The 19,698-nt window shown below is 42.5% G+C and overlaps 1 protein-coding gene across 6 annotated transcripts in view; it reads left to right on the forward strand.

Annotated features, from left to right (window-relative positions):
* CALD1 (caldesmon 1) overlaps window positions 1-19,698 on the forward strand; it is a 231,591-nt gene that overhangs the window by 23,932 nt on the left and 187,961 nt on the right. For 2 of the 6 annotated variants that reach the window (XM_070369037.1, XM_070369034.1), the window contains exon 1: window positions 2,400-2,692. The exons of 2 other annotated variants lie outside the window; for them this stretch is intronic. The gene's annotated coding sequence lies outside the window, so the exon portion shown is untranslated. Of the gene's footprint in view, window positions 1-2,399; window positions 2,693-19,698 lie in introns of those variants that run through there. 2 more of the 6 variants (XM_070369039.1, XM_070369040.1) reach the window with 2 other exon arrangements.

Below are 19,698 nucleotides of genomic sequence, written 5' to 3' on the forward strand. Positions count from 1 at the left end.
GAATATTATTATCCCATAACAGAGATTGGCAACATATATTTCTTTTCTTTCTTTTTATTCCCTTTCCTTTTTTATTCCTGTTTACTTTTTTAAAAGTAAAAGGACAATGAAAAAAGAATTTTTCTATGTCATGGTGTATATTACATGAAATTTGTTAAATTATTCTTCCAAATACATAGTTCCTGCACAATAAGTCTATTTTCAAATACACAAAATAGGTTGAATGATTGCTCATCCACAAAACCCTGGACTCAGAATTTATCTAGGGAAACATATGTCTCTTTTCTAAAGACATAATCCAAAAATATTTAGCCATTTATCTCCTAAAAACCATGCAAAATGCATGACCTTTCCATGTTTCCTGCTGATAATACTTTCCCCATTTGTAGCACAACTTTTCTTTCCTCTGGAAAGCTGGTACTTATTTTATTCATAGATGGTAAATTATGCCCTGATCCTGCTCAACCAAAGGGTATTACTCAAACAAGCAGGGAGAATGCTGCTTAGGATATAATCAGCAGTGGCCATGGAAAGCAGCACATTGAAACAGGCCTCACTGAGTTACAGTCATACTGCCTGGAGATCACAGGCACCAAGCCTGTCTGGACACAAGTCCTATCTTCACATAAACTTCACCAGCCGAGTTGTTTTCAGAGCTCAGGGATGCCTGCCCCACCAAGTGTTCAAGCTCAGCAGTTTACCAGACTGCGGAGTGTTATTCTATCTTTACAACCTGTCCCCAGCAGCCCAAACTGGTTGTGTTCCCAAAGTTTATTTCCAAATCATTTCATTGGGATCAGAGAGCATTTTCCCATAGGAACAATTTTTATAAACAGTGGTGTTCCACAAATGCCTGGTTGAGCCACAGCGTACTTGAAATGCAGCAGTGACTGTCCTATTCCCACAAGCCGTTATTTATTCTGCTTCCCTGGGAAAGTGCATTCTGGGTTTCAACTTGGGATGCCTGGAGCTCACCTCTCCCTCCGCCTGGCAGCCTTTGCTGTAGATTTTTTTTTTAGGCTGTGCTGCAGTAGCCGTTGGAAAGAGGGGTCAGAGTAGCCTTTCCCCTAAAAAGGTGAGTGTAGGTTGACAGAGATGCCTCGAGTAACTTAGTGCTTCGAAACTGAGGAAGGAAGGAAGTCACCGATGGGGCTCAGTCACTTTCCCAGTCTTCTGAGGGAGGCAAAATGGGCAGGGACTTTCTCCTAAGAAGAGCTCATTTCTAATTCGGATCTTCCTAAATACGAAAAAGGCTTATACAAGTTATACCTAAGATTTCTGAAGACCATGCTTCTGGGCTTGTAATTAGCCAGGGAAAATATTTTAACTCCTTCTGGTCAGTAATGGAACAGTCTCCAAACACAGAGCAATAATGAATGAGGCAGAAATGTAGCACCTAGCCCCAGCACCTGGCTCACAATCTCTTGTTACTGAATTGAGTACTGATCGACTGAATAAATTCTGTATTGAGAAGTACAAGACCACAGGATATGTATAGACACAGGCTGCTGCTGCTGCTAAGTCACTTCAGTCGTGTCCGACTCTGTGCGACCCCAGAGACGGCATCTAGTTAATTGCAGTTCAGCATCTCCTAATCCTGATGCTCTCACGGCACGCATCCTACCAAGGTAGAGCAGTTTGGAGTACTTTCAAGAAGACGCCAGGATGGCAGTGTCTCTCTGTGGGCATATGCGTCCATCTGCAGCAACTCCAAAGCAGGTGCTAGGTCCCTTCTCACCCTCTCTGTTGTGCACAGTTTCCAGCAATATCTCTCTGTCGCCAAATCGGAGTAAACAGAGGGGAGAGGGAAGGAGAGAGAAAGGTGATGTGGAAAACCAAAGAGGATAAGCCAAGTCTATAGGACCCTGCCTGGATGAATTTCTGGCAGCATACTTATTCTACTAAAAAAAGACCTGCTTTTTTTTTGATGAGTTGTTTTTATAGCACATATTTTAGAAGGCTGTGCCTCTTTCAGTTTAAAATTTAGCCTGTACGTTGGACCTGGGTCCTAGCCATTTCAGGCTTTAAAATTGCATACACAATTAAATTCCATTTTGTATGTACAACTACTTTTAAAAGAAATAGGCTATCAACTCTTTCAATTAAAAAGCCTTTCCCAGCCCCCACCCCAATAAACGTATGGACTGTTAAGTTTGAGTTCCATGGACCGTGCTTTCTTTTTAAAGCTCCGTTTGTGTTCTACAAGACAGCCTCTTTCTCCAAGATTAACATTTCTTATGATTGTTCCTGACAATGGATTCACTTCCAGAGGCCCTGCTAAGGATAACCAAAAAAGGGCATGTAGCAGGCTGGTTTTGGCAGCCTGCACACAGTTTCAGAGCTTTTTAGGTCTTGGTTTTTTCTGATGAGTGATTTCCTGAGCATGCCTAGGGAATGACAGGCATCTCCACAGGCAGGCTGCATCCACCTCGGCCGGGGTGTCGTCATTGGCTGCCTATTAGAAAAACTACAGGACAATGCATACCACCGATGCCGACTGTAAACATAGGGGATATGTGTTCACTTAGCATGGACTTCTGGGAGGGGCTAAGGAAGGGCGGTCTGGAGTTTTATTGAATAGAGCAGTGTGTATTAGGCTGCCTGCCTGCCTGCCCTCTTGCTGTGCTCCTGCTTAAAGAAATCAGTCCTTCCTTTCCAACTTAGTCCCCGGGAAGAAGTTTCAGCCTACGAGGTAAGGCACAGAGGGCTTTCTTTTAATCTCCTCCAGAGAGCATGGGGGCTTTCTCTGGGTTTCAGTCAGCATTCCTGGGCAAGGTAGCTGGAGATGCAAGATTATAAAAGTCAATAAACCACGCAAATGCTTGGGATTGGGCTTTGCTGCCCTGCAGATGTTCCCGGAAGACAAACAGGATGAGATTTCAAGTTTTGTTCTTAGAGTCAGGATGAGAGGAGAGATTATAGAGAAACTTATATTCAGGGACCACTGGCAACTTTGATAAGATAGCCTTTTGTTCAGGAGTGCCCTGGGGATTATACCTGATTGCCATAGGCCAGTGTCAAGAGTTGTGCGGTGCCTATTTGCTCATGCCAGCCGTCTCTCCTGCATCTTTTATTATCAGAGATTTACGGAGATTTTGCTTTAAAAGCAACAATAACTTTCTAGGTGGATAAGAAGCCGAAAGTGATCATTTTTAACCAAACACATTTACATTTTATTCTGCTACCAGTGTTTAAGACTTGACTTCTAGAGCTGCAAGGAGATAAGATCGGGGGTGGGGGGAGGAAGAGCACTGTCATTTAGCATGGGCTGGGTTAATGTAACTGATCTGCTATTTGCCCAGACAGAAGATGCCTCCCGTGATCTGTTTCCTATAAAACCTAATAATGAGAGAATGCATGTGCTAGTGGGTGTGTTTTTAAAAATCGCATTTCACATCTGACCAAACTATTTCTTAAGAAATCCTATTTTCTGTTTGAAAGCATGCCTGAGTGTCACTGGAGAATTTGAAAAAGGTGTAGGTTGCAAGTTTGTTCTGGGAAGGGAGGGAGCAGGCTTTCATTTCCAGACAGTCAGACATATTGGGGCATCTTAAACAGTAGTGCAAGGCAGCTAGTTGGTAGTAGCCTGGAACTCCTTTTAGAAAGAGATGATTGTAAAGGGTGGGGAAATTTTAGTGGCAATACATGGTCAAAAAAAAAGATGAGTGAGAACAAAGTACTTGGTATTCATGGATCTCATCTGTTAATCAGACTATGCAAATGGGCTTGTGAGCTGGAATAGTGAAATCCTTCTAATGTGTTTGGCAAAACCAGACGTGGATGTCTAGAACTTAAGTGAAGACTAGGTGGTATGGGGCAAGAAAGGCAAATCTGAGCATTTTTTTCAAAAATAAACCTGGATATTAAAGGTTTCCAGTTCCAAATGACTGACTCGATTTGATTTTATTCCATGAATAGAGGTGGGTTTGTGTTGAGATTCATTAAATAATCTTCTGTCTTCGTATTTAAAAGTTTGAGGATAATTTTCGTGAGAATGCTTCCCTCTCCTTCTAGAAGTGATATATGAGAACAGAATTCCCTGTGAGTTTCTCTTCCTGGAACAGTTCTGAGTAAGTGTGAAAGAAAGGCTGCAGGCAAAGCTACAGTTTGATTATTGTCATTCCCTCGAAGAGATCAAGTTCCAAACTATTTACACAGTGTTTTTAATGTCAATCAAAATATGGAGAGCAGTTTCTTTCTCAGCTGCTCTCTAAACCATGTAGGGAATGTAGTTTGGGAGGAAATCTATAATCTTGGGATTTGAGGATAAATTCCATTTTGAAACCAACATCTCTGAATCCCTGACAGTTCAAACTTTGCTACCACTGCTCTCTCCTACCTTCCCCGTGTGCTCCCCACCCCCCAAACAACCACAAAAATACATTTTCTCAAAATAATGCTTCAAGTGTTCTACTCTACGTAGTGATGGAGCAACGGGATTTGGGCATTATACTTTAGGTAGGACTTCAGGCCACTCTTTCTGCTACTTTTGTTGAATATTAGCTAGCACTCATCTCCCCAAATAGTAAAGCAAAGGAGCACAATGAAACCACAGCGCAAAAATTTTTGTTTGATTAAAATCATTTAATAAAAAGAAATACAACAGCAAAAATGTGGACTAAAAAGACACTAGTGAAAAGTGATCTCAGCACACAGGAGGAACAGACAATAAATTGATCCATATGTAACATGCTGGGTTGTTTTCATTATTCAAAACCAGCAGAATGTACAATTTAAATAATTCAGATCAAAAGACTGCTTTAAATAAACTCACACTTCTTACATTGAAGAAAAGATTCAAACTGAAGTTTAAAGGATTTGAATGAGATGCATATAAGTATTCCCTGACAGTGAGGCCATTAGCAGTTCTAATTGGCTCTTGTGACTGGCCTGAGGCTCTGCTCTGGGGCAGATGGTATAGAGTGGTTCTGTACCTGGCCATATTTTCTGTTCTGATGAGTACAATGTACCCATGTACATGCTCACTCAGTCATGTCCTACTCTGCGACCCCATGGACTGTAGCCCACCAGGCTCCTCTGTCCATGGGATTTTCCAGAAAAGAGTACTGGAGTGGGTTGCCATTTCCTTCTCCAATGGATCTTCCCAACCCAGGGATCGAACCCAGGTCCCCTGAGGCTCCTGCATTGGCAGGAGGGATTCTTTACCACTGAGCCCCCTGGAGAAGCCCTCAAAATGTACCTTAGTAGACCTTTTCTTAAGAACACACGTAGTTATCAACATTTGTCATTTTCATGGTAGGATGGTTACTGGTTAGTCATTCTTTAGCAAGACAAAAAAATGACCTGTACATGGGCATGAGGAGGGACTGGCAGGTTCCCCATCTGCCTGCAGCCTGTCACGTGTCTCGGAAATGTGGTAGGGTGAGGCCATGGTGAGGGACCAGAGAAAATGCTGACGGGGTGGTATGCAAATAGCATGGTAGGACTAAGGAGGAGGTTAGAAAGATGCTGCCAAGGAATTTTCAGACTTTAAAAAAGAATTTTCTGGGTAAATTCTCCCAGGGCCCAAAAATAGAAACATTTTCTCCTTACTGAAAGGCCTTTATCCATCAAGTTAATTCAAGTTTGATATTGGAGAAATGCCCATAGGATTGGAGTAGTTGGTTAATTTAAAGAGATACTTGTAGCTCTGGCTTCACTCCTGAGAGTCAGTCTGAGTACTGGTTTTCCTATTTAAAAAGCCCAGAACTTTGAGGGAAGTCATCAATCTTTAACCTCATCTGTGCAATGGGCCTTCTAATGCTTCTCCTACCTCCCACAGTGGTTAAGATGTGTGAATGAGATGAAGCTGTTTCCCCTTCTTCTCTACAGGCTGTACGTTCCACTGCCTTCAATTTGAGTCCTTTGGACATTATGCTCATTTTGGCTGGCATCTCCCCTTCTTATCTATTTCCCCTAATTATCTGCTCCATTCTTCCTCATATTTGAAGACCTTTGAGTGATACCTGCTAGCTCCTGGTTCTTTCTAAAACCCAGAACCCAGAGTTTAGGGAATACTGGTCCACCCCAGTGTTGACTAAACTTTGGCTTTCATAATCAGAGACCAGGACAACAAAAGTTTCAGGAATCAAATAAGCTGGGTCATCAATGGTGTGAGGCCATATCCAGGAACCAGGAAATCTGAAGATCCTGGTGAATAGAAGACTAGTGACAAGGTGCTGACAACAGAATGGCCTCGGTAAATGAGGCAGTTTCTCTGCCCTCAGCCAAAAGTGTGGAACGAATCCCAGCATGTCAGGCCTGGGTCTGTGAGGAGGCTGAGGTAATCGAGAGTGCCTGGCTGTGGTTCCTGTTGGTATTGAGACCAGAGAGAGCCATGCATCTGGCCTCTCATCTCTGCTCACTTCAGTCTTCAGCACCCCCAGCTGGGTCCCCTGTGACAGACCCTGCGTGGCATCCCTTACTTCCTACCCCAGGCCTCCGCCTCTACCAATTTCTCTAGTTCTTCCATCCCCAGGCCAAACAACGGGGCTTTTCTGATCCAACAAAGACAATTTACAGTGGCTGCTGGGCTGTAGGGTGAGGCCCAGACAATAGCAGAAGGATCAAGCCTAGATATACTCGAGATAGGGAAAGCCTCATCACATTTTTAGGTCAAGGGAGAAGGCTGAGAGCAGATGCAGAGCAGTTTCTGTGGTAAAGAGCCACTCTTCAGCTCTCAGGCTGGCTGCTGGTGGATGAGTGTTGTGAGCAGAGGGGAAAAGGCAGGGCTCATGGGGTGGCTGTGAGGAAGAGCTGCGAGGGCTGCTCTGTCAGCTGTCCTTCCTTGTGCTGCTGTCGTTGTTTTCTCATGGAAGCCTTTGAGAAACTGATAAAAACTCTAATCCCTCAAGGTCCACTGAGAACCCTCTTTTCTGACTGACTTGTGAGAAACCCTTGAGCCAGTAGAGGTTGGGGTGGGGAGTGGGATAAAGTGTTGGTTCTCCCTGGAGACAAGAGTGAATGGGAGCAGAACGTGTGAGGAGGTGTCCTTCCCTGTTTCCCAGATTCTTTGGGAGGAAGACAGGATGGTGTAAATATACACATATATAGAAGGAGATTACCTCATATGGCCTCCATTTCAAAGAAAACATCATCTCTAGAGAAGCAGTTTTCTGTGGAGAACTGAGGGGCTGAAGAATTCAGGAAAGGCTGCTGTTAAGCTCTTAAGTGTATGCTGAGAACTTAGTAAAAGGATTGATAAGAATGGTTGAAAGAAAATGAATATTTGGGGGAATATTTTAGGTGAATTGGGTATTCTTACTAAGCGCTCATTTTAGAACATGACCTTTCTTTTAAAAAATGTATGTGTACCACTGATGGCTAACTTGAAGATAAATTACTTTTTAATAATTTCCTGAGGCTTCTAACATGGTTTTGAAAACATGTAGATGAAAGCACAGAACTGTAAGGAAGTCATCTCACTAGGAGGGGGATATATTAAGTAGGAATAGGTAATTAGTTTCTTTTACCCTCACATGCTACATCCCCTCTTGGCTCAAGCTGGGGAACTGGGCAGATTTCACCGTGTGCTAAAGAGGGGCAGGACCAGGGTGAGCCCCCCACCCCCACCAGAGAGCCTAGGGCCAGAAGTACCAAGGACCTTCATTCCACTGGAGTCAGAAGGGTCTAAGCCACATAGACATAAAATATACCGATGGGCTAACATGTGAATTACAGCCAGATAAGTAAAAGAAAAACAGCAAAAATCAGAAGTCAGACAGAAGTTAAAAACCAAGAGCTTGCTTAGCAAGGCAGTGTACAGACAGGTACAGTAACATATGTGAGAACTCTTGGCACACTGCTTGGAACAAATAGACCCTTATGTTAATAAGCTTCAGTAGCTTGAGTAAAGGGACAGAATGATAAGATACATGTGGAATAATAAACGGATGGAATTTCAAGGAAACCCAAGGATAGAAGCCAAGATAGGACCAGAGTCCAAGGAGAATGGGGCTGCAATCAAGGTGGGTCAAAGAAACCCAGCAGAGGTCCATGTGCTACCATTAACGTAACTCAGCTGCAGCACAAATGGCTGCTGCTTTTTGTTGACCTGCAGACTGGGAAATTTTTTCTGCGCTTCCTGGTTAAATTCTGAGGGAAAAAAAATGTGATTGGTTCAGCTAATAACTATTGTTTTTGGCAAATCCCTTAGGAAAATCAAGGGTTACTTGCATGCCTATGGATGAATTACCAGTGTGTCTGGCTGCAGTCGTCACCCCTGGGGAAAAATACAGCCCAGTGGGCAATTTTTTAGTTAGAAGAGAAAGTTAGGCATGGAAAGCAAATTAGCTGAAATGTCCAACAGCTGTCAATGAATATCATTTGAATTTTTATGTGACAGAATTTATAGAGAATCAAACACCCACCGTCAGAGTCATACAGTTCCTAATGATCACTTCAGCATGGTCTGATGAACCAGTCTTAAAGGAATTGGCCTGGAAGCTTGTACCATTGATAACTGAAAAGACAAGAATTATCCATTTTAGAAAGATTCCAAAGAAAACATGAGTATTTTCATATAAGTCATTTGTGTGATATGGCTCCCCACAAAATAAGGCAATCTTTAAAATTAAATATGCAATGACTTAGTAATGTTAATAAATAAAAATAACTATCAATACATCTCTTAGGCCTTCCCTGTCTCAGTTGGTAAAGAATCCGCCAGCAATGCAAGAGATCCCGGTTCAATTCCTGGGTTGGGAAGATCTGCTGGAGAAAGGATAGGCTACCCACTCCATTATTCTTGGGCTTCCCTTGTGGCTCAGCTGGTAAAGAATCCTCCTGCAATGTGGGAAACCTGGGTTCGATCCCTGGGTTGGGAAGATCCCCTGGAAAAGGGAAAGGTTACTCACTCCAGTATTCTGGCCTGGAGAATCGCATGGGCTATATAGTCCATGGGGTCGCAAAGAGTCAGACCAGACTGAGCAACTTTCACACACACATATCAATACATCTCAGTGTAAATCACAGTACTTAGTAAGTTAAATGCATAAAAGCTAATAAACTCTTAGTAAACGTTTCAGTTCTTGATGATGTTTGCAAGACAACAGTGCATGCTAAGTTCAGTCATGCCCAACTCTTTGCAACCCCATGGACCGTAGCTCGCCAGGCTCCTCTGTCCATGGGATTCTCCAGGCAAGAATACTGGAGTGGGTTGCCATGCCCTCCTCAAGGGGATCTTCCCAACCCAGGGACTGAATCCAGGTCTCTTATGTCTCCTGCATTGGCAGGTGGGTTCTTTACCACTAGCGCTACATGGGAAGCCCCTCAAGACAGCAGAACTAAATAGAAACAATTCATGGATTTTTAAAAGCTGGGCAAGGCCTTAGGAGTCATTTAGCCCAGGGAATGATAATAATTTTTCATCTGTTTGCCAACTTTAAACAGTTGGTAGTGACCATCTGGCATACTCTGTGGAGAAGGATTCTGAGGCTGAGGCTAAACTTCCTTTGGGCAATTAAATGCTGTCATTGATAGTGATGTCTGCTGTATAAGAAAAGAGCCATTGCTACTCAAGCACCACGTATTTCATGAGGTTAACGTAGTCTGTACTTTCCTAACCTCTGTACCTGGGACCCCTGGGATGCCACTGAGTTACTGCAAGAGGTAAATAAGTCCATACATGCAGCAAATGATGTTGACAAGCTGAGTAAACAATATGTGCTACTATTTTTCTAATTATGTAGGTGTATTATGAAGACAAAAATGTTAATTTATTGTAAACAGTTATTGAATTCATAGTAGCTTTTGGTATTGTGTTTTCTCAATCAGTGGACCTAAAACATGTAATTATATTGTGTGTGGAAAGGTTGGGGCGAGAAATTTGGGGTCTTAAGAAGAAATTCTTTAAAAAAAAAAAATGAACCAGTAATCTACTCTTCATTTTCCAGATGAGAAATTAAAGCTTAGCCACACCAAGTAAAATTACACACATATTAGTAGGTTTCTTTGATTCTTGTCAGTAAGATTCATAATGGCAGGAAACATTTTTTTTTTTTTTCCGTTATATACCTAATGCCTGGCACACCACAGAAGTCCAGTAAATATCTGCTGAATGAAAGAACAGACCAAGTGACTCGACCAAGGTCACCCAGTTAATTAGTGGCAAAGGTGGTTCCAGAACACACATGTCCTGAGTCCCACGCTGTTAATCTTCAAGTACACCAGATTGCTTCTCCTGGTAGCATAAGAAAATGTCCCTCCCATTTTAACAGTTTATGGATTTGGATTGTACACTGCAGCCCAATCTGCCTATAATCCAGGAGATCTTAATCAGAGTCAACTGTAGGGTTTTCTGAAAACATCCCTGAGACCCATCTACAGAGATTTTGATACAGTAGGATTAGAATAGGGTCCAGTTTATGAAAACTCCCTGTGATTCTGCTAAAACACCCCGACTCAGAAACAGTTCTGTACATCTGTGCTTAAAATAACTTATAGTAGATCCATGGAATCACTTACTCCTCAGAAGCCTTGTTGTTTAGTTTCAGATAATTTCTTTCCAAAAGTTACAGCTGTCTATTCCAAATAATCAGTATTGCTAAAGAGTCTCTCCAGAAGCACTAGAATATTTATCTGAAAATTCCTCCAGCTTCCAATACTCTTTTGGTTTGGCCGCAAAGTTATCAACCCTGTAAGGTCAAGCTCTCTGATGAGATTTCCAGTGTTTGCTTTTGTAAAGCACTGAAAATGTGGCAAGAATAAAATTTCTCATGGTATTTCCACTTCCTGTTCCAGCCACCATTACTAAGTGAAATTTAGGCTTCAGGGGAAGGGTGAATTGAAGAAAAATTGTCTCTTTAAGTGTTTCTGTCCTTAGGATGTTTTGAAGATTGGTTATTTTAGATATTTAGCTTACCAAGAAAAACAGAAAATGTTTTTCTCTGTTTTCCACTTTGTGGTAAGGAATGTACAAAGCCTCCACTCTCACCGTCTATCTCCTCTTAGTCTGAGGCCTCGGATGCTTCCCTGGGTGGCCCCTTCAGAAGTCTGTTAGCCCTAAGAGACAAGAGACCTCAGGTTCATGGACAGGGGGAGTAATTTGATTTTGGAGGACAGAAAATCCATCCCTAGGGTTTTCCTTTACACAACAGTCAGGAGGTACCTCCGCATTGCGCAGAAGAATCTGCTATATTCAGAGCACCAAGGACATAAATTATATTCACTAAGGCTGGTAGAGTTAAAACCATATCCGTATGAACAACCTGGTCCAGTACGAATGCCGGAATGGTTGCTATATTTGTGCCGATGGTATTTAGTTTACAGAGCAGTGCTTCCACAGCGTGCATGAAAGCAGAGCTTGCTGGAAAAAAGCAACTAAAAAGGAATCAGATTAGGACATATGTCTGTGTGATGACACAACTGTGACTCAGTCTTCTTTTCCTCTGAAATGTCTCCTTACCCAGTAGTGTGTGCAGCCAGCTCATACTAGCTCCAAAAAGCCAATTGCTAAATTTTCAAGATTTTGAGAACTAGTCATTATACAGTCATTATTAAAAACTAAATTACATAGACTTTCAGTTAAATTATAGCAAAAAACAAGGTTAAAAAAAATACTCAAAACTGATCTCTTCCTAATTATTTTACATTTTACTATTAACTATGCTGTCGAGGTTAGTTACATCTATTTTATCCATATAATGGAAATACCACCAAATACTGTGCAAGAGAACTTCTCCTCCCAATTCTTCATTCACTGATGACATGTTGGAAGCTTGAGGTCAACGATGATGGAAGTATTTACACCCTGGAAATTAGGAAATAACACAAATCAGACTCCCCGCCCCTGCCAACCCCCAGGGATTGTTATCGAACGTTTATTAGCACACCACTGACCCTAAAATATCAAGTCAGTAAAATTAATTGAAGAGCCAATCAGGATACCCTGATGCTTAGGTACACGCATATTCATAATGTATGCTTATGACTGCCTGTTTATTTGTTTACTTGTTTATTGTTTCCCATGCTCCTAAAACAAAGCACTATGAACTCAGAGACCTTGTCTGGATTTTTCAAGTGCTCTGACTTGAGCCTAAAAAAGTGCCTTGCCCCACATAAAGTAGGTGCTTAATATGTGAGTTAAATAATTAAAGGAATAAATGTCCATAATTTCTTCTTGATAAGAAAGCGGAAGCCAATATTCATGTTTGAATTCATTGATTGCTCTCTAATTGTATCAGTCCTGAGTGCTTACAACAGCCCCTGACACAGACCAAGTAGCTAATTAAATAAAAAATCTTCTTAACAATCAGATTGACAGATGAGGAAACTGAGTCACACAGTTAGGTTAAGTAACACATCTAATGTCACACAGATACTAAGTGGCAGAATCAGGATTCAAACCTGGATAAACTGGCTCCACAGTCCACATTCTCAACCACCACACTGTGCTGCCTAATTACTCCATTTGAGCTTGTGTATGTTTCTGGGGATGTGGCCTATCTGAGAACACACTTTAAAATCAGGAAGACTTGAGCTGGAATCTTAAACTTACCATTATCTGGCCCATTTCTTTACCTTAACAAGGGGGTCATTTTTTCCTTTTGTCATTGTTATAAGGACTAGAAATAATAGAGTTGAACTGTTTTGCACACGACAAGCACTAAGTTAAAAATCATCAGCTACTAGCCATGGCTTCCTATGGAGCTTATCTGTAGGCATGGGACTCCTTTTAAAAGTGCCAGTGCCCTTAGCTACCCATTCTCCCAAGTTCCCTACTCCACTGCTATCCTGTAGACAGAGCAAAAGGAGCCAAATTCTTTCATGTCCAGTCCTCCGGGAAGTAAAACTAGGACCAATAGATACAGTTCTAGGAAACCCTGTTTCGATCAGCATAAGCACTTTCTTGGAGAAGGCAATGGCACCCCACTCCAGTACTCTTGCCTGGAAAATCCCATGGATGGAGGAGCCTGGTAGGCTACAGTCCATGGGGTCACTAAGAGTCGGACACGACTGAGCGACTTCACTTACACTTTTCACTTTCATGCATTGGAGGAGGAAATGGCAACCCACTCCAGTGTTCTTGCCTGGAGAATCCCAGGGACGGGGGAGCCTGTTGGGCTGCCGTCTATGGGGTCGCACAGAGTCGGACACGACTGCCGAGACTTAGCAGCAGCAGCAGCAGCAACAGCAACCACTTTCTAACTAGATCTATCTGTCTCTGGAGCTCAGACAGCCCTACTCTGCAGAGGCAGACAACCCCCACCATCCCTTTCAACCACAGGATTTTCTCTCCTACACTTATCGTTGGGTCTGCTGCCTTGAACATTCTAAATCATCTTTTATCTAGTATGGCTAAAGAGTTTTATTATTCCTGAGACTGGGTTGTTTCATAGGATTTTTGTGTTTTAGACCTAGAGTGAGAGAGGTAGAGAGGAAAGAGGGAGAATGGGAGAAGGAGGAAGATTGAGACTTATCTAGGGAGCAAAGCACTGACCTTGGAAGATGGAGCAAACAAATAAAGTGACTGATAGCTCTCCTGAGCCTTTAAGTTAGAGATGGTTGTGAAGGTAAGCTAACTCAGTAAACTACCTTGTTGGCATACTTGTTACATGACAGGCACTGTTCTAGTAGAAGATAACTATCTCAGGTCAGTAAAGCAAATTCAGTTTAGTTGCTCAGTTGTGTCTGACTCTTTGCGACCCCCATGGACTGCAGCACACCAGGCTTCCCTGTCTATCATCAACTCTCGGAGCTCGCCCACACTTATGTCCATCAAGTTGGTGATGCCATCCAACCATCTTATCCTCTGTCGTCCCCTTCTCTTCCTGCCTTCAATCTTTCCCAGCATCAGGGTCTTTTCCAGTGAGTACGTTCTTTGCATCAGGTGGCCAAAGTATTAGAGTTTCAGCTTCAGTATCAGTCCTTCCAATGGATATTCAGGACTGATTTCCTTTAGGATGGGCTGGTTTGATCTCCTTGCAGTACAAGAGTCTCTCAAGACTCTCAAAAGTAAATCAGTTGCCCAAAGTCACACAACTGGCAAATAGCTAAGCTAGATTCGACGAAATTCCCTGACTCCAACCTTTTCCACTTCCCTACAGCTGTCTGTTCTGTGTCTTTCCCGGGAAGAGCGATGGAAACCAGAGCAGGAGGTTTCCATAACCAGTCATTATAATTTGTCAGAGAGCCACACTGCAGTTCAAATAGACAAGCACATTGTCTTTCCCTGCCATATAAGGAAGCAGGGCTAAACACCACTGCTTTCACTAGTGACTCAAGAGGTTATTCAAGTGAGTGTTCAATAGGATGAGATCTAGGCCTATAACAGCTTAAAAAAAAAAAAGTCATGTGCAGAAATATTTTTGTGTTTTCTTTTTCTGGTAGCAGAGATAGTTTAACAAGCAGGTTAACAAGCGTTTTCTCTAACACAAGAGGAGATAGTCTGTACTGAAAGAAAACTCTTTGTCCAAATATATCAAGCTGTTTTGGGTTTTAATTGTGTCAAATTTAGGTACTCAAAAGGTGGAGACAGCTGATTCTGTGAGGATCACGAGGGAAGTCCTCCACTTTGGTGATCAGCTAAAGAACCGGGGGCCTACTTTCCATGACAGCTGTTCTTAGTGTATTTATTAATAAGGCTCCACATTTGAAGTTTGGTCTTCCTGCCCCCAACTCAGAATGTTTCTGTGATCACCCTTCACCTTGCCACTCAGTCATAGTGTGAATTTCAGACGATAGGCCCTATGATCAACTCCATGGAGGGAGAAACTGAGGCATGAACTATCAAAATTATTTCCTCAGGATCATCCAGTCCCACTTGCCATAGGGACTCTTTCAGACAACTCAAAGAAGCATTCCTTAGTCTTCTTAGGGAAATGAAAAAAACTGTAATTAGTCTGGCGAGCTTCTCCTAACTCTCATCTTCCACCAGACTGCATCTCTAGGATATCAGTCTCCTAGGACTGCTATAATAAAGTAACACAATCTAGATGGCTTAAATAACAGAAACCTATTGTTCTGGAGGCTGGAAGTCCAACATCAAGGTGTCAGAGGAGCTGGTTCCTTGTGAGGACTGTGAGAGCAGGATCTGCTTCAGGAATCTCCCCTTGGTTTTTAGATGGCCTTCTTCATGTAAACATAGCATCCTCTCTGTATGCAAATTTCTTCTTCTAAAGTTACCAGTAGTGTTGGATTAGGGCTCATCCTAATGACCTCATTGTAAGTTGATTGCCTCTGAGAAGATCCTATTTTCAAAAAAGGTCACATTCTGAGGTACTGGGGGTTAGGACATCAACATAAGAATTTTGAGGGAGACACACTTCAACCCATAATATGCCCCAATTCAAAATAATGGTAGAAATCTATGAGACATACTTTTTGAAACTCTAAATACCAAAGACCCTCTTGCTGGTGGTATTCCATCTCTGGGTGTAAGCAAGGCTTAGCTAGAAATCACTTGGCCTTTTGAACTTGCCCTTGACATTTACTTTCTGCTTTTTGCAACACAAAATTCCGATCCAGGAAAAAGTCAAAAGAGGTCTCTGAAATGACGCAGCGAAGGGCAGCTTCACATACTGTGGCCTATCTGTGGAAGCCTGTGAAACCACAGTGGCAGACAGTCTGGTATGCGGCCATCAGAGGTGGGGGTGGGGGCTCGGTGGGAAGGCTTGCTCGTGGCAGCCTGCAAGGCTGAGAGGCAGAGAGTAAGGAGGAGGTGAGCAGCTTTGGAGCAGCAGCAGCAGATGGGACTTCATGTGTGCCTACACAGGGTGGAAAGCCAGGGTGGCCGTTTTAAGTCATTTTTATACATGCTGCTCATAACCACGAATCCCCCAATACAGGGGGAAATATAGGAGCCCAAACATATCTGTGCTCTGAATCACGTCTCTTGTCTTTGGTTTCTTCTATCTCTTCCCCATCCATCTTTAAGTTTTCATACACTGTTTCCTCTACAAGGCCTTTCTAACTTTATCTGTGTTTGGCATAATTGGTTACAAACTGTCTGCACATTATACCTGGTCTCCTTTTTTCCCCTCTTTCTTTAGCTATTGTTTCCTTTTACCCCTTCCTTAAAGCTCTTCTTGATGTCGTTGCCCAGGTTGAGTCCTGCTTATGGCTACTTTCTGTCTTTGGCCAGAGGTGGTCTATACAGATGGTAACTCTATCATTTATTATCTAAACCAGGAGGGAAAGGAAGAGCTATTAATAATTTTCCTAAAATAACAGTTCTAAACGGAGACAGCCCTGGGTAATTTGGGGTGGACCCGTTATCCATCCATGATTGTTTGCTGCCTTCCATAGAGCCTACTTCACTTAGCAACGGCTCTCTCTATTTCTGGATCTTAAAAAAACAACACCATTTATGTTCTGATTCTTCTTTTTATTTCCACTCGAGAAACCTTTTTGTATTTTTGTCATTGTGAGTTTCTATTTTCCCTTATCCCCTCCTCACTTTTCTTTCCTCTTCTCTGTTCCAGATCCTACGTCACCGCTCGAGTTCCTCTTCTTCCCTTTGTTTTGCTGCAATCTTGACTGCATCTCAAAGAGGCCACATCTGTTTGCCATAATACATGCAGGACACACATGCACGTTTGTTGAACACACACAACCACCGCCACCATCAAATGGGTCTCAAGTGAGTCCTTTATAGGACTGTCACCAATTCAGCACCTCTGCTCAGAGACTAGAACAATCTCTATCCTACATAAGCAGCCATACCTAGAACTATCACATGGATGCATTCTCTGTATGCATCTGGGATCTTACAGGGCATATTTTCAGTATGTGTACATGTATACACTTAGAGTTGAAAATATATGGCCTGAAAAAGATAATCAAAGCTGACTGTGTTGTGACTTCAGTAAACTGGAGTATTTTAGCCACTAAAGTAATATATACTAAAAATCTAGTAATGGCTGCTATAGGCTTAAAGTGAAAGTGAAAGTGAAGTCGCTCAGTCGTGTCCGACTCTTTGCAACTCCGTGGACTGTAGCCCACCAGGCTCCTCCATCCATGGGATTCTCCAGGCAAGAATACTGGAGTGGGTTGCCATTTCCTTCTCCACAGGATCTTCCCAACCCAGGGATCAAACCCAGGTCTCCCACATTGCAGGCAGACGCTTTAACCTCTGAGCTACCAGAGAAGCCATAGGCTTAACATATGTAGAAATAAACTTTGAGGTGAAAGATTAAGAACAAACATTGACTTAGATCTCTTTCAAATGCAGTTCTTTTTATGATTCAGTCATCTGCAACTTACGGTTCATTCTGAAAAATCACATCAGTTATCATTCAAGGTCATACAAGGATGTGCCTTCTCAACTCTAAAATGAGAAAGGCAAAATAGCTTCCTCTTGTGAATTACTGGAAACCAAGCCCTCAATTCTGAAATATTCGACAGTACAGCACTGTGTTGGGCTTCCCTGGTAGCTCAGCAGTAAAGATTCTGCCTGCAATGAAGGAGACAGGACCTGGGGTTTCAATCCCTAGGTCAGGAAGATCCCTCTGGAGAAGGGGATGGCAACCCACTCGTTTTCTTGCCTGGAGAATCCCATGGACAGAGGAGTCTGGTGGGCTACAGTCCATGGGGTCGCAAAGAGTCAGACATGACTGAAGAGTCAGACACAACTGACGTGATTGAGCATGCATGCATGTAGCACTGTGTCAGCCAGAAAAAGCTGCTTTTGTCCTTTATTTATTTAGTTATTTTAGAATTTGGATCATAATTTCCCCTCCTTTTTAAAGTACTCAAAAAATTAATAAATAAAGGAAACTGAAAGAAGGTACGTTTTGGAAGGAAATAAGGGTTTTGTTAACGTTTACTCCCTTCTTCCCTCCATCCTTCTTTTCTCCTCCCACTACTGGATCTCCTTCCCTTTCATCTTCCCCCCTCCTTTTTCTTTTGAAGGTGATAGGGAATAATTTATTAGAAAATGAGATTTGATTATAACAAAAGTAGAGAGAATTTTCACTAAAACCTTCTGGTCTGATTTTGGAGCCTATGGGAAAGACTGACTCAAGGCTGAAGTGTGACATCCTTCACTTTTTTTGAGGTGGAATGTACACAGAGTTGTAATATACATACAGTGAAGTGCACTAATCTTAAAGGTACAGCTGGAAGAATTTCTACATATGTATACACCCGTATAACTATCCTCCAGATCAAGATGGAGATGAATTCCATCCATTCTCCTCCAGCCCCTCTCCCCATTGCTGTACCTGGGCCCAGGGAACCACTGTTCTGGCCTCTGTCCCTTCCATCCATTTGTTCCTAGACTTCACGAAGGGGCATCCTATGTGGCTTGTGAAAGTTACCCTGTCACCAAGTCGGCCAGTTGCTCACCCCTGACCCTGCCTGTGGTATCCTTCACCCTTTCCATTGCTTTGCTGACAGTCCATTGAATGATTATACCCCAGTTTGCCTGGTGAAAAACTCAAGTCATTTCTGACTTTTGATGAATATGACTAGAGCAGCTAGGCATGTTGTGGACTCTTCCTGGTGGATCACGTTCAGCACTCAATTCTGTGGCTTTTTTTCCCCTCTATTATTTATTTACTTATTTATTTGGCTGCTCCGTGTCTTAGCTGCCCAGAGATGGAACCCCAGGCCCCCTGCATTGGAAGCACAGATTCTTAGCCACTGGACCTCCAGGGAAGTCCCTCAATTCTATGGCTTTTTCTCCAGGTAGTGCAGGCATGATACTGATGCCACAGCACTTGCCCCTCCCTGATCTTCTTCTATTTTTGTTGTTGTTGTTGTTTCTTCTCCCATTGAGATTTATTTGATTGAAAATGTTCTATAGCTGTTGGGTAGGAGTCGGACGTGACTGAGCGACTTCCCTTTCACTTTTCACTTTCATGCATTGGAGAAGGAAATGGCAACCCACTCCAGTGTTCTTGCCTGGAGAATCCCAGGGACGGGGGAGACTGGTGGGCTGCCATCTATGGGGTCGCACAGAGTCGAACACGACTGAAGTGACTTAGCAGCAGCAGCAGCAGCCATATGCTTTAGCCATGAAGTCCTTATGTCTCTCTTGCTTAGATATATCTTCTTTAAAATATTGATGATAATAAAATGAAAACTCAATTTTCAAACACTCTGCAGGGTAAGTATAATATACAGTTATGGCAATGACGGAATGGAAATATCTAGCCAAGGAGCTCTCTAGTGCCCCTAAGATTGGGTACAGAGATTATATCAGCCAGCCTGGAACTGCTGACCCACCTGTGCTTGAATAAATAGGAAATGAAAAGTATAGAGGTTTGAGAATTTTTTATGTGTCATAGCTTTCCATATTTCTGCTTTTAGTTACGCTGTTAAAACAGTCTTACCATTGGGAATAGTTTGCTAATTCTTTTTCCTGAGAGCATGTGCAATGAGTTTAAGTTTTTGCTATCTTGGTTCTTACGGTTTGTGGGTACCTCAGATTCCAAGTGGGTGGTCTCACCAAAAAGTGGCCCTGGTGCCTGCTTCATGTCTACAGCTGATAACCTGTGTGGCTTCGAACAGACTTCTATGCCTCAGGCTTCCTGATTATAAAACTCACAATAGTCTTTTTCCTTCTCTGTAAACCCAGGTAGGGAGCAGTGAGATCTGAAACATAAAGGCACTTTATGTAGTAAAGTATCTTTAGGACATAGTTTTCTTTTTTTTTGAAATATGAAGACTTTTTCTAGTTGGTTTTCTGGAAAGATATAAGTCATATTGAATACATTCTTAAAGAAAACTCTCTAGGTTCTAAGTTCAGCATTTGAA

The sequence above is a fragment of the Bos mutus genome, chromosome 4 (genome assembly GCF_027580195.1).
Source record: "Bos mutus isolate GX-2022 chromosome 4, NWIPB_WYAK_1.1, whole genome shotgun sequence".
Lineage (NCBI taxonomy): Eukaryota > Metazoa > Chordata > Mammalia > Artiodactyla > Bovidae > Bos > Bos mutus.